The 12,169-nt window shown below is 35.5% G+C and overlaps 1 non-coding gene across 1 annotated transcript; it reads left to right on the top strand.

The window, feature by feature from the left end:
* The first annotated feature begins 7,898 nt into the window (after positions 1-7,898).
* LOC148574729 (small nucleolar RNA R71) lies at positions 7,899-8,006 on the top strand. The gene has a single exon (XR_015906111.1). It is a non-coding gene; the product is annotated as a small nucleolar RNA R71 (small nucleolar RNA).
* Positions 8,007-12,169: the final 4,163 nt, after the last annotated feature.

Raw genomic sequence — 12,169 nt, 5'->3', positions numbered from 1 at the left:
GCTAAGCTTTTGAGGAGGAAAAAACTTGGCTAAGAAAGCCGTGACCAGCTTATCCCAAGAGTTCAGGCTATCTTTAGGTTGAGAGTCCAACCATATTCTAGCTCTGTCTCTTACAGCAAACGGGAAAAGCATAAGCCTGTAGACCTCGGGATCAACCCCATTGGTCTTAACAGTATCACAGATTTGCAAGAATTCAGTTAAGAACTGAAAAGGATCTTCTGATGGAAGTCCATGAAACTTGCAATTCTGTTGCATCAGAGAAACTAATTGAGGCTTTAGCTCAAAATTGTTTGCTCCAATGGCAGGGATTGAGATGCTTCTTCCATGTAAGTTGGAATTTAGTACAGTGAAGTCACCAAGCATCTTCCTTGCATTGTTGTTGGGTTCGGCCATGTCTCCTTCTTTTTCGAAAATTTCTGTCAGATTTTCTCCAGAGAGTTGTGCTTTAGCTTCCCTTAGCTTCCTCTTCAGAGTCCTTTCAGGTTCAGGATCAGCTTCAACAAGAATGTTCTTATCCTTGTTCCTGCTCATATGAAAAAGAAGAGAACAGAAAAGAAAATATGGAATCCTCTATGTCACAGTATAGAGATTCCTTATATGAGTATAAGAAGAGAAGAATGGAAGAAGGAAAAGATAAGAATTCGAACACAGAGGAGAAAAGTGGGTTCGAATTTTTGAGTGAAAGAGGGGTGTTAGTAGATAAATAAATAAATAGAAGGAGATGAGAGGGAGAAGAACTCGAAAATTAAATAAAATAAAAATATTTTTGTTTTTATTTTAAATATTAGTTATAATTCAAAAATACGAAAAGGAATAAAATTAAAATTAAAATTTAAAATAATTAGTTAATGAAAAGAAATTTTGAAAAAGAGGTTAGTGATTTTCAAAAATTAGAGAGAGAATTAGTTAGGTAGTTTTGAAAAAGATAAGAATCAGACAAGATAAGATTAATTGAAAAAGATTTGAAAATCAATTTTGAAAAGATAAGAAGTTAGAAAAGATTTTGAAATTGATTTTAAAAAAAAGATGTGATTGAAATTTATTTTGAAAAGGATTTGAAAAAGAAATTTAAAAAGATTTGATTTTGAAAATTAAAGTTGATTACTTGACTAATAAGAAACTAAAAGATATAATTTTTATGATTTAAAGATTGAACCTTTCTTAATAGGCAAGTAACAAACTTTAAAATTTTTGAATCAATCACCTTAATTGTTAGTAAAGATTTTGAAATGAAATTAAGAAAAAGATTTTGAAGATCATTTTTAAAATCTTCGAAAATAAAAAAAATGAAAAAGATTTGATTTTTGAAAAGGTTTTGAAAAGATAGGATTTTTAAATTGAAAATTTTGACTTGACTCATAAGAAACAATTAAATTTAAAAACTTTTTGACTAAATCAAACCAAATTTTCGAAAATTTATGAGAGAATAAGGGAAAGATATTTTTTTGAATTTTGAATTTTTAATAAAGAGAGAGAAAAACATCAAAATGACTCAAAACATGAAAATTCAAGATCAAAACACATGATGCATGCAAGAATACTTTGAATGTCAAGATGAACACCAAGAACACTTTGAAGATCAAGATGAACATCAAGACTTATTTTTAAAAATTTTTAAGAAAAGAAAAACATGCAAGACACCAAACTTAGAAATTTTCAAACTTTAGACACTAATAATTCAAAAATGCATATGAAAAACAAGAAAAGACACAAAACAAGGAAATGCAAAGATCAAACAAGGAAATTCATCAAGAACAACTTGAAGATCATGAAGAACATTATGCATGAATTTTCGAAAATTTTTATGAAAAATTAGAACATGCAATTGACACCAAACTTAAAATTTGACACTAGACTCAAACAGAAAACACAAAATTATTTTTGGTTTTATGATTTTATTAAAAAATTTTTTGGTATTTTTCAAAAATTATTTTGAAAAAGAAAATAAGGATTTCAAAATTTCTAATGAGAATTCCAGGAATCATGCAAAGTTAGTCTAAAGCTCCGGTCTAGGAATTAGACATGGCTTACTAGCTAGCCAAGCTTTCAGTGAAAGCTCCGGTCCAAAACACTAGACATGGCCAATGGCCAGCCAAGCTTCAGCATACATAGTTCAAGCATGTGAAGAGGAAGCCTCAGTCCAAAAGAATTTAGACATGGCTTTATAGCCAGCCAGGCTTCAACAGATCATGATGAAACTCTAGAATTCATTCTTAAAAATTCTGAAGAACATAGAATAAATTAAATTTTTTTTGAATATTTTTTGAAAATAAAAAGAATAAAAACAAAAACTTAAAATTAAAATAAAATTACCTAATCTGAGCAACAAGATGAACCGTCAGTTGTCCAAACTCCAACAATCCCCAGCAACGGCGCCAAAAACTTGGTGCACGAAATCGTGATTGTTCATTCCTTGGTAACGGCGCCAAAAACTTAATACGCACGTTCATAATCTTAGTTCTTTGTCACAACTTCACACAACTAACCAGCAAGTGCACTGGGTCGTCCAAGTAATAAACCTTACGTGAGTAAGGGTTGATCCCACGGAGATTGTCGGCTTGAAGCAAGCTATGGTCACCTTGTAAGTATCAGTCAGGCGGATTCAAATGGTTATGAAGATTTGATAATTAAAACATAATTAAAATATAAAATAGGATAGAAATACTTATGTAATTCATTGGTGAGAATTTCAGATAAGCGTATGGAGATGCTTTTGTTCTTTCTGACCCTCTGCTTTCCTACTGCTTTCATCCAATCATTCATACTCCTTTCCATGGCAAGCTGTATATTGGGCATCACCGTTGTCAATGGCTACATCCCGTCCTCTCAGTGAAAATGGTCCAAATGCGCTGTCATCGCATGGCTAATCATCTGTCGGTTCTCGATCATGCTAGAATAGGATTCAGTAATCCTTTTGCGTCTGTCACTACGCCCAGCACTCGCGAGTTTGAAGCTCATCACAGCCATCCCTTCCCAGATCCTACTCGGAATACCACAGACAAGGTTTAGACTTTCCGGATCTCAAGAATGGCCGCCAATAATTCTAGCCTATACCACGAAGACTCTGATCGTAGATCAGGAGGCTAAGAGATATGCATTCAAGCTTGTTTTCATGTAGAACGGAAGTGTTTGTCAGGCACGCGTTCATAGGTGAGAATGATGATGAGCATCACATAATCATCACATTCATAATGTTCTTGTGTGCGAATGAATATCTTAGAGAAGAAATAGGCTTGAGTTGAATAGAAAAACAATAGTACTTTGCATTAATTCATGAGGAACAGCAGAGCTCCACACCTTAATCTATGGTGTGTAGAAACTCTACCGTTGAAAATACATAAGAACAAGGTCCAGGCATGGCCGAATGGCTAGCCCCCAAGTCTCAGGAAAAACGTTCCCAAGATCTAAAAATGATCCAAAGATATAAATACAATAGTAAAAAGTCCTATTTATACTAAACTAGTTACTAGGATTTACAGAGATAAGTAAATGATGCAGAAATCTACTTCCGGGCCCACTTGGTGTGTGCTTGGGCTGAGCATTGAGCTTTCATATGTAGAGGTCTTCCTTGGAGTTGAACGCCAGTTTGTAACTTGTTTCTGGCGTTTAACTCTGCTTTGCAACTTGTTTCTGGCGTTTAACGCCAGAATAGGGCAGAAAGCTGGCGTTAAACGCCATTTTGCGTCATCTAAACTTGGGAAAAGTATGGACTATTATATATTGCTGAAAAGCCCTGGATGTCTATTTTCCAACGCAATTGAGAGCGCACCATTTGGGTTTTTGTAGCTCCAAAAAATTAACTTTGAGTGCAGGGAGGTCAGAATGCAACAGCATCTGCAGTCCTTCTTCAGCCTCTGAATAAGATTTTTGCTCAGGTCAATTAATTCAGCCTGAAATTACCTGAACTCACAGAAAAACACAAAAACTCATAGTAAAGTCCAGAAATGTGATTTTTATTTAAAAACTAATAAAAATATATTAAAAACTAACTAAATCATACTAAAAACTATGTAAAAACAATGCCAAAAAGCGTATAAATTATCCGCTCATCAATAGGCCACCAAAATCCACAATCTAAAATTTTTCTAGTTGTTTTTTGAGGGCCAAAATGTCCTCCACTCTCAAAAAAGTGGCAAGCTTCTAAAATGGACTGGAATTCTGATTGAGGCACATACCTCCTAATTACCTGGTCAGCACCACACCTCCATAGATATGGGTCATCCCATATATAATATTTAGACTCGCTTTTTAGCTTGTCCTTTTGATGCTTAGTTAAATTGGGAGGAAAAGTATGGCTAACTAGATAATTAGCTATAGGTGCATACCAAGGAACTACTTCAGATACTGCATGCAAGCTATCAAATGGGAAAGCATCATTTATGGGAGTGGAGTCATCCTTAATGTGCTCAAGGCGACTCAGGTGCTCTGCCACTAAATTCTGATTACCACTCCTGTCCTTAATTTCTAAATCAAATTCTTGTAGCAACAGTATCCAACATATTAACCTTGGTTTGGACTCCTTTTTAGCTAATAAATATTTTAGAGCTACGTGGTCCGAGTACACTACTACCTTAGTACCAAGTAAATAGGATCGAAATTTATCCAGAGCAAAAATAATAGCAAGAAGTTCTTTTTCAGTTGTAATGTTATTAGACTGAGCAGCATCTAAGGTCTTAGATGCATAAGCAATTACGAAAGGATCCTTACCTTCGCACTGGGCCAGCACCGCTCCTACTGCGTGGTTGGAGGCATCACACATAATTTCAAATTGCTGGCTCCAGTCTAGTCCTCTCACAATCGGAGCTTGAGTCAGGGCGATCTTCAGCTTATCAAACGCTTTCATGCAGTCCTCACTAATCTCGAACTCAATATCTTTCTGCAGTAGTTTGGATAAAGGTAATGCTACCTTACTGAAGTCTTTGATGAATCTTCTGTAAAAACCTGCATGGCCTAGGAACGAACGGACTTCCCTCACAAAGGAGGGGTAAGGTAAACTAGAAATGACATCCACCTTTGCTGGATCTACTGAAATACCAGTTTTAGAGACAACATGTCCTAGAACAATCCCTTATTTTACCATAAAATGACATTTTTCAAAATTCAATACAAGGTTTGAACTAACACACCTGTCTAATACTCTAGCTAAACTATCCGAGAAAAGGTCAAATGAATCACCATATACGCTAAAATCATCCATAAATACTTCCATAGAGTTCTCAATAAGATCTGAAAAGATACTCATCATGCATCTTTGGAAAGTAGCAGGTGCATTACATAAGCCAAAAGGCATTCTTTTATAAGCATACGTTCCAAAGGGACATGTAAAAGTGGTCTTCTTCTGATCTTCAGGAGCTATATGAATTTAAAAGTAGCCTGTATAACCATCTAAAAAGCAATAATGGGATTTACCTGACAGGCGATCAAGCATCTGATCAATAAATGGTAAGGGGTAATGATCCTTGTGAGTAGCTTGGTTGAGACGCCTATGGTCAATGCAAACCCTCTATGAATTCTGCACTCTAGTTGTCTGGAGCTCTCCATGCTCATTCTTTACTGTTGTGACTTCAGACTTCTTGGGCACCACTTGTACTGGACTGACCTATTCACTGTTTGAGATGGGGTAAATGATATCTGTTTCAAGTAGCCTGGTTACTTCCTTCTTGACAACTTCTAAGATGGTTGGATTCAATCTTCTTTGGGGTTGATGGATAGGTTTTGATTCCTCTTCTAAATATATTCTATGCTCACAAACTTGAGGGTTGATGCCTACTATATTCGCCAAGCTCCACCCAATTGCTTTCTTATGTTTTCTCAGCACACTAAGCAGTTGCTCTTCCTGTTGAGAAGTGAGTTCCCTTGCAATGATGACTGGGAACTTCTGATTATCCTTAAGGTAAGTATACTTGAGGTGTGGAGGAAGGGGCTTCAATTCTAATTTCTCCTCATGGCTAGGCTCTGGATCATCTGGAGCTAGTGGTAATGGTAAGGTGTCTTCATTATGTTCAGAGGGTGTCCCCACACTTGGACCTTGCTCCATGTGCTTCTCTTCTAATTCTTCTTGGTGAAGTTCAGCTATAGTTTCATCAATGATATCACACTGGAAGATAGAACGATCTTCCGGAGGGTGCTTCGTAGCCTCATTTAAACTGAAACTCACTGTTCTTCTATCTATCTCAAAGGAGTAAGTTCCTGAGAATGCATCCAGCTTGAACTTCGAGGTTTTCAGGAATAGTCTTCCAAGCAGGATTGATGATGGTCTTCCTGAGTCATTGGGGGGCATTTCCAGGATATAGAAGTTAATGGGAAATGTGAGCCCCTTAATGCTCACTAATACATCTTCAGCAATTCCAACTACTGTAATAATGCTTTTATTTGCTAACACAAAACGAGCTGCCGACCTTTTTAAGGGAGGGAGCCTTAGAGTATCATATATAGACAATGGCATTATATTAACACACGCTCCTAAGTCACACATACAATAAAAAATATTACACCTCCAATGGTACAGTTAACCATGCATGGACCTGGATCACTACATTTTTCAGGTATACCTCCCATTAAAGCAGATATAGAACTACCTAAAGGAATAGTTTCTAATTCATTAATTTTTTCTTTATGAATGCATAAATCTTTCAGAAACTTTGCATATTTAGGTACTTGCTAAATAACATAAAAAAGGGGAATAGTTACCTCAACCTTTTTGAAAATTTCTACCATTTTGGGATCAAGTTCCATCTGCTTTCTGGACTTCCTTGCAAGGTGTGGAAATGGGATAGGAATGGCGCCACTTGCAGCTTCTGCATCTTTTGGTGCTTCATTCCTTTGCTGAGCTACTTCTTCCTCAACCTTGTCTTGTACTTCCTCTTCTTCTTCAGCATCCTCCACTTCTATCACATCCTCAGTTGGGGCGTGTACTTGTAGGCTTGGCTCCTCTTGGTTCCTCTCTTGCAGTGTGGTTCCAGACCTCAAAGTAATAGCATTGATGCCACCCTTGGGGTTAGGTAAAGGTTGAGAAGGAATTCTACTGGAGTTTAAAGGTTGGTTAGTGGAAGTAGGTAATGAATCTATCCGGGCGGCGAGAGCTTGTAAAGTGGCATTCAGACCATTTAGAGTAGAGTTCAGGGTAGTCTGCATGTCTTGTTGACCTTGTGCAAGAGAACAAAGTATCTCATCGTTTGATGAGGAAGTGGGATAAGTGATCTGTGGTACTTGTTGTTGGTTGTGCTGGGGTCCTTGTGATTGCCTTAGGTGAGGAGCTCTGTAAGGTTGGTTCTGATTCTGCTGTCTGTTGTTGTTATTCCACCTCTGGTTTTCTTGGTTGTCTCTGCCTTCTCTGTTATAGTTGTCCCTCCAGCCATGGTTGGAATTATCCTTCCAACCTTGGTTGGAGCTATCCTGCCATCCTTGGTTATAGTTCCCACCTTGGTTGTAGTTACTGCCTTGTTGATTGTATCTTTGATTCGGGCGGTCATAGAAGTTATGAGTAGCTGCCACAGTATTGTCTTCTTATTGGAGCTGTGGGCATTCATCAGTATAATGACTATAATCAGCACATATGCCGTATACACTTTGGGGGACTAACTATTGGCTTTGCTGTGGTGGGGAAGGCTGAGCTTGTTGTTTTTGATTCAACTGTAATTGCTTTAGTAGGTTGGTCATTTCACATATACTCTGTGTAAGAGCAGAAGTCTCAGTGCTAGAGAAAACTTCTGCAACAGCTTTTAAGTGGCTATTCCTGTGCCTGTGATTCTGTTGGACTCAGCTAAGTCACTGATCAGTTGCCATGCTTCATCTGCAGTCTTGTACTTCTTCAGAGAATCATTACTAGCACCATCTAGTGTAGTCTTATCCCGAGGCTTCATGCCTTGAGTAAAATAGTTGATCAATACTAGCCTGTCAATCATGTGATGGGAGCATGCGTCCAGAAGGTTCTTAAAACGCTCCCAGTACTCATAGAGAGTTTCTGATTCACCTTGAACAATGCATGAGATCTCTTTTCTCAGTCTGTCTGTAACTTCAACTGGAAAGTATTTTTCCAGAAATTTTCTCCTGAGCGTATCCCAGTTGGTAACAGTCACTTCAGGTTGGGAGTAGTACCACTCCCTTGCCTTTCCCTCAAGAGAAAACGGGAAGGCAGTTAGCAAAATAGAAGTTTCATTCACACCCTGACGCCTAACAGTAGAATAGGCTGTCTAAAAATCCCTGAGGTGCTTGATGGGCTCCTGAGCAGGTAGGCCATGAAACTTGGGCATCAAGTTGATTAATGCAGTCTTCAGCTCAAAATCTGCAGCCAGAGTTGGATGATACACTTGATATGGCTGCATTGTAAAATCTGAGGCTCCAGCTTCCTGGAGAGTAATCCTCCTAGGTGCTGCCATTCTATCTGCACGTGAATTAACTGAATCAATAGTAAAGGAGCTTGTTTCGCTCTCGGATGGCGGTTCAGATTTGCCCTCAAATGAGATTGGTGAATCGATAACAATCACTTCACCACCCTCAGAGGCTAACCGACGTCGAGCTCGCCTAACACGTGAAATAGTTCTTTTAATTTCAGGATCAAATGCGGCTAAGCTTAGATCAGGCAGTGAACGCGTCATTCAATGAAAGAAACATATAGCTCATGGTAATAAAATAAAAATAAAATATGCAAATAAAAATAAAAATATGTACACTAATTAATAATTTAGTACACAATTGCAATTTCCCGGCAACGGCGCCAAAAACTGGTGCATGGCAGAAGTTAGGCCAATTAAGAGATTTTGAATAAGAGAACAGCGTTGCAAGTATAGCTCTTAACCAGCTAAAATCTGCCTCACCAATTTAGAAAGGTGTCACAAAAATTTAAAATAAAAATACTGGGAGTATGAGTCCCAGGTCATCTCCCAACGAGTTGCAGGAAAGGGTGCTATTTTATTAATTAGGAATTTTTCCGAGAGTTTTGAGAGTTGAATAATGAGCAATTAAAATAATTGTAAATTAAAGCAATAAAAACTAAGAATGATTATTAATATTCTAAATAAAAAGCCTTGACTGGGGGAATGATTAATTGGAAGTCCTATCCTTGTTGGGGTCTCTTAAGTGTAGTATCCAAAAAGGTTGTTCTTTTCTCTTAGTTAACCCTTACTAAATAAAGGAAAGTCAAGTGATTGAGCTAACTCTTACTCGCAAATCCTAGTCCTCTCCCTTGGGAAGGTCTAGTGTTAGCCAACAACTTCCAATTTAATCAGCACTTAAGCCTTCCAACTCAAGTGTCTCCTTTTAATCAACCCCCATGTCAAGTATGGAATCTACTCCATTGACATGAATATAACGCTCATAAAACTATAAGAAGAAGACATGATAATTTAAATAAAAGTAAGGATTCAAAATTAATTAAAAATAAAAGCAATTCTTTGCATTAATAATCCATGAAAATAATTCAATTACCACTCTAAACAAAAATTAAGAATATGGAATAAATAAAAGAGTAAGTAAAAAAACAAACTAGAATAATATCTTCAACGGAGGTGATGACTCTTCAATATCCAAAAGCAAAAGCAGTAAACTATGAATGTAAAGAAAATCTAAAAACTATCCTAATGAGAATATGTGAATGTATCTAAAACTGTATGTCTATTGATGTGTAAGATGTGTGTTGAGTCTCTGCATGTTCCTTGGTTTTATTCTGTGTTTTTGGGCCATAAACTGGGTCAAAACGCGGCCCGAAATCGCCCCCAGCATTTTTTGTTAATTCTACAGATCGCGCAGGTCACGCGTACGCGTCAGTCACGTGTGCGCGTGATTTGGCTAATTTTCTTGTCATGCGTACGCGTTGTCCACGTGTTTGTGTCCTTTTTTCAAACTTCAATTTGCGCGTACGCGTCAGGCATGCATTCGCGCCGCTGCGATTTTTTCTATTCCGCGCGCTCGCGTGAGCTATGCGCGCGCGTCAGTGTTCACTGGTCATCTCCTTAGTTTCTTGTGTTCCTTCCATTTTTGCAAACTTCCTCTCCATTTTCTAAGCCATTCCTGCCCTATGAAGCCTGAAACACTTAACACACGGATCACGACATCAAATGGTATAAAGGAGAATTAAAATATATAAATTAAAGATCTCTAGGAAGCAAGTTTTCAACCATAGAATAAAACTAGGAAGGAATTATAAAATCATGCAATTAGTATGAATAAGTGGGTGAAGACTTGATGAAACCACTCAATTAAACACAAGATAAACCATAAAATAGTGGTTTATCATTAATCATGCTTGGCTAGTATAGAATAGGATGTTGTACATTAATGGTTCTAGGGGGTTGGGGTAGCTAGTTGCACATAAATCGTGCTACTCCACAGCGATTTAGAACAAAAAAAGGTAAACCATGCTACCCTAAGACAAATTATATATAATTTGGGATGTTTAGTATCCTGGGACGATTTATGAATATTTTTTTTGAAAGAGTTTGATACATAAATCATCCTGTAGTGTTTAATATAATATCTAATAAACACTACCATAACACGATTTATATATTAGTAGGTTGAGGAGATTCACGTCTTCGAATTTGATTTAGGGGAATCAAGTAAAATTGATCCGTCTTTATTTTATTTAAATAAAAAGACCTATCCCTTAATGTACCCATATCTTCTACGTCTAAATCGATATCTCTGATATAGGCTCAATGCATGAGTTTCTTATCTTCCTTTCTTTCTAGACGAATCACGACTCTAAAGATTCCTACTCCATTCATCTGAACAAACAGAAATCAATACAAGCTATTTATTATTCGAAGCTTTAGCGAAAAAAAAAATGTATTGCAGTCGTTTCACTTTTGAAAAAAGTTAGGAGGTAATCTATAAATATCATCGTAAAAAATGTATTGGTGGTTTTGTTGTATTGTCCTAACATTGTAAAAAATTAATGATTTTTTGTTTTTTTTTTTTATTTTTCCAATACGTTAAAGTATGTTTTTTTTATAAAGATATATGTTTTTTATTACTTTAAATAATTTTTCTCTTGATATCCGTGCTATACATGGGCTAATACATTTGTTCATTTTTTTTATCAATAAAATAGTATATTTTTTATTATTAAGGACAATAAGCAAAAAGTCTTAAAAATAGTCGCATTAATGAAAGTTTAACAAAAACTTATCTTTCTTGATGTCATGACAATCAAAATTCTTATCTTTGTTGTTATACTACTACATTTAACTTCTTCTTTACTATCCAGCGTGTAATCACTTAATTTTTATGACTATTTGTATTCATATACTCTAATTTTATACTCTAGTTATGCACTTTTAATTGTAAAATATAATATTTTTGTTTAAGATAATCTTTGTCATATTTGTCAGTATTGATATACTTTCACTTTTGTTCATTCTGAAGAAATACTATAGTTTTGGATGAAGAAAATAAAGGCAAGAGAAAGGTAGAAATCTAAATTAAAGTATTTAAAGAAGTTTAAAAGTAAATATTGAGAAGAGTTAACAAATGACAAAAAATTACCTATAGTATAACGATTAAAAAAATTATTTTGACAACTATCTTATAATAATCATAGTTTAGAAGAATAAAGGACATTATGTATCCATCTAAACTTACCTTTTTTTGTATATTATTATTATTATTTTGTGTTTTCATTCGTCGTACAGTTATGTTAAATAAAAAATTATTTTAGGAGCTTGAGTATAGATCATTTTCTATTTGAATATAAACTATTTTACATTAAAATATACATTTAAAGATCCAATTCTAATAATCAGCAGCATATATAATCATAAATTATATATTTAACATATATCAAACTACATAAAGATTAACAAATTTTAAATGAAATAAAATAACAATTAAAAAAGATGAATAACATGAGCAGAAATAACAAATATTAAAAGAAAGAATATCATACTAACAGTAGACAAATAAATAATGTGGAGATCTAACACTAATGCATTCTACTTTTTAACTAAAGTCCTGTACTTGGGATCAATTTTCTTATAATTTTTGTCTGCAGCCTTGATGACAACATCCCTTTTTTCACATTGTACTGAGGCAATATGAGATCTAAAGCAAGTTTCATCCGAGTTTCATCGAAACCTGTAAAAAAAAAAATATTCATGCAATTTGAAATAGATACTTAATTTTTTATATTATATGCTACAACTACTTACATCAATAAAAGAATATTGATCGC

This window comes from Arachis ipaensis, chromosome B2 (genome assembly GCF_059453495.1).
Source record: "Arachis ipaensis isolate K30076 ecotype BB chromosome B2, ASM5945349v1, whole genome shotgun sequence".
Taxonomy (NCBI): Eukaryota; Viridiplantae; Streptophyta; class Magnoliopsida; order Fabales; family Fabaceae; genus Arachis; species Arachis ipaensis.
The sequence above is the reverse complement of the archived record's forward strand: the minus strand, read 5'-3'. Positions and strand labels throughout refer to the sequence as shown.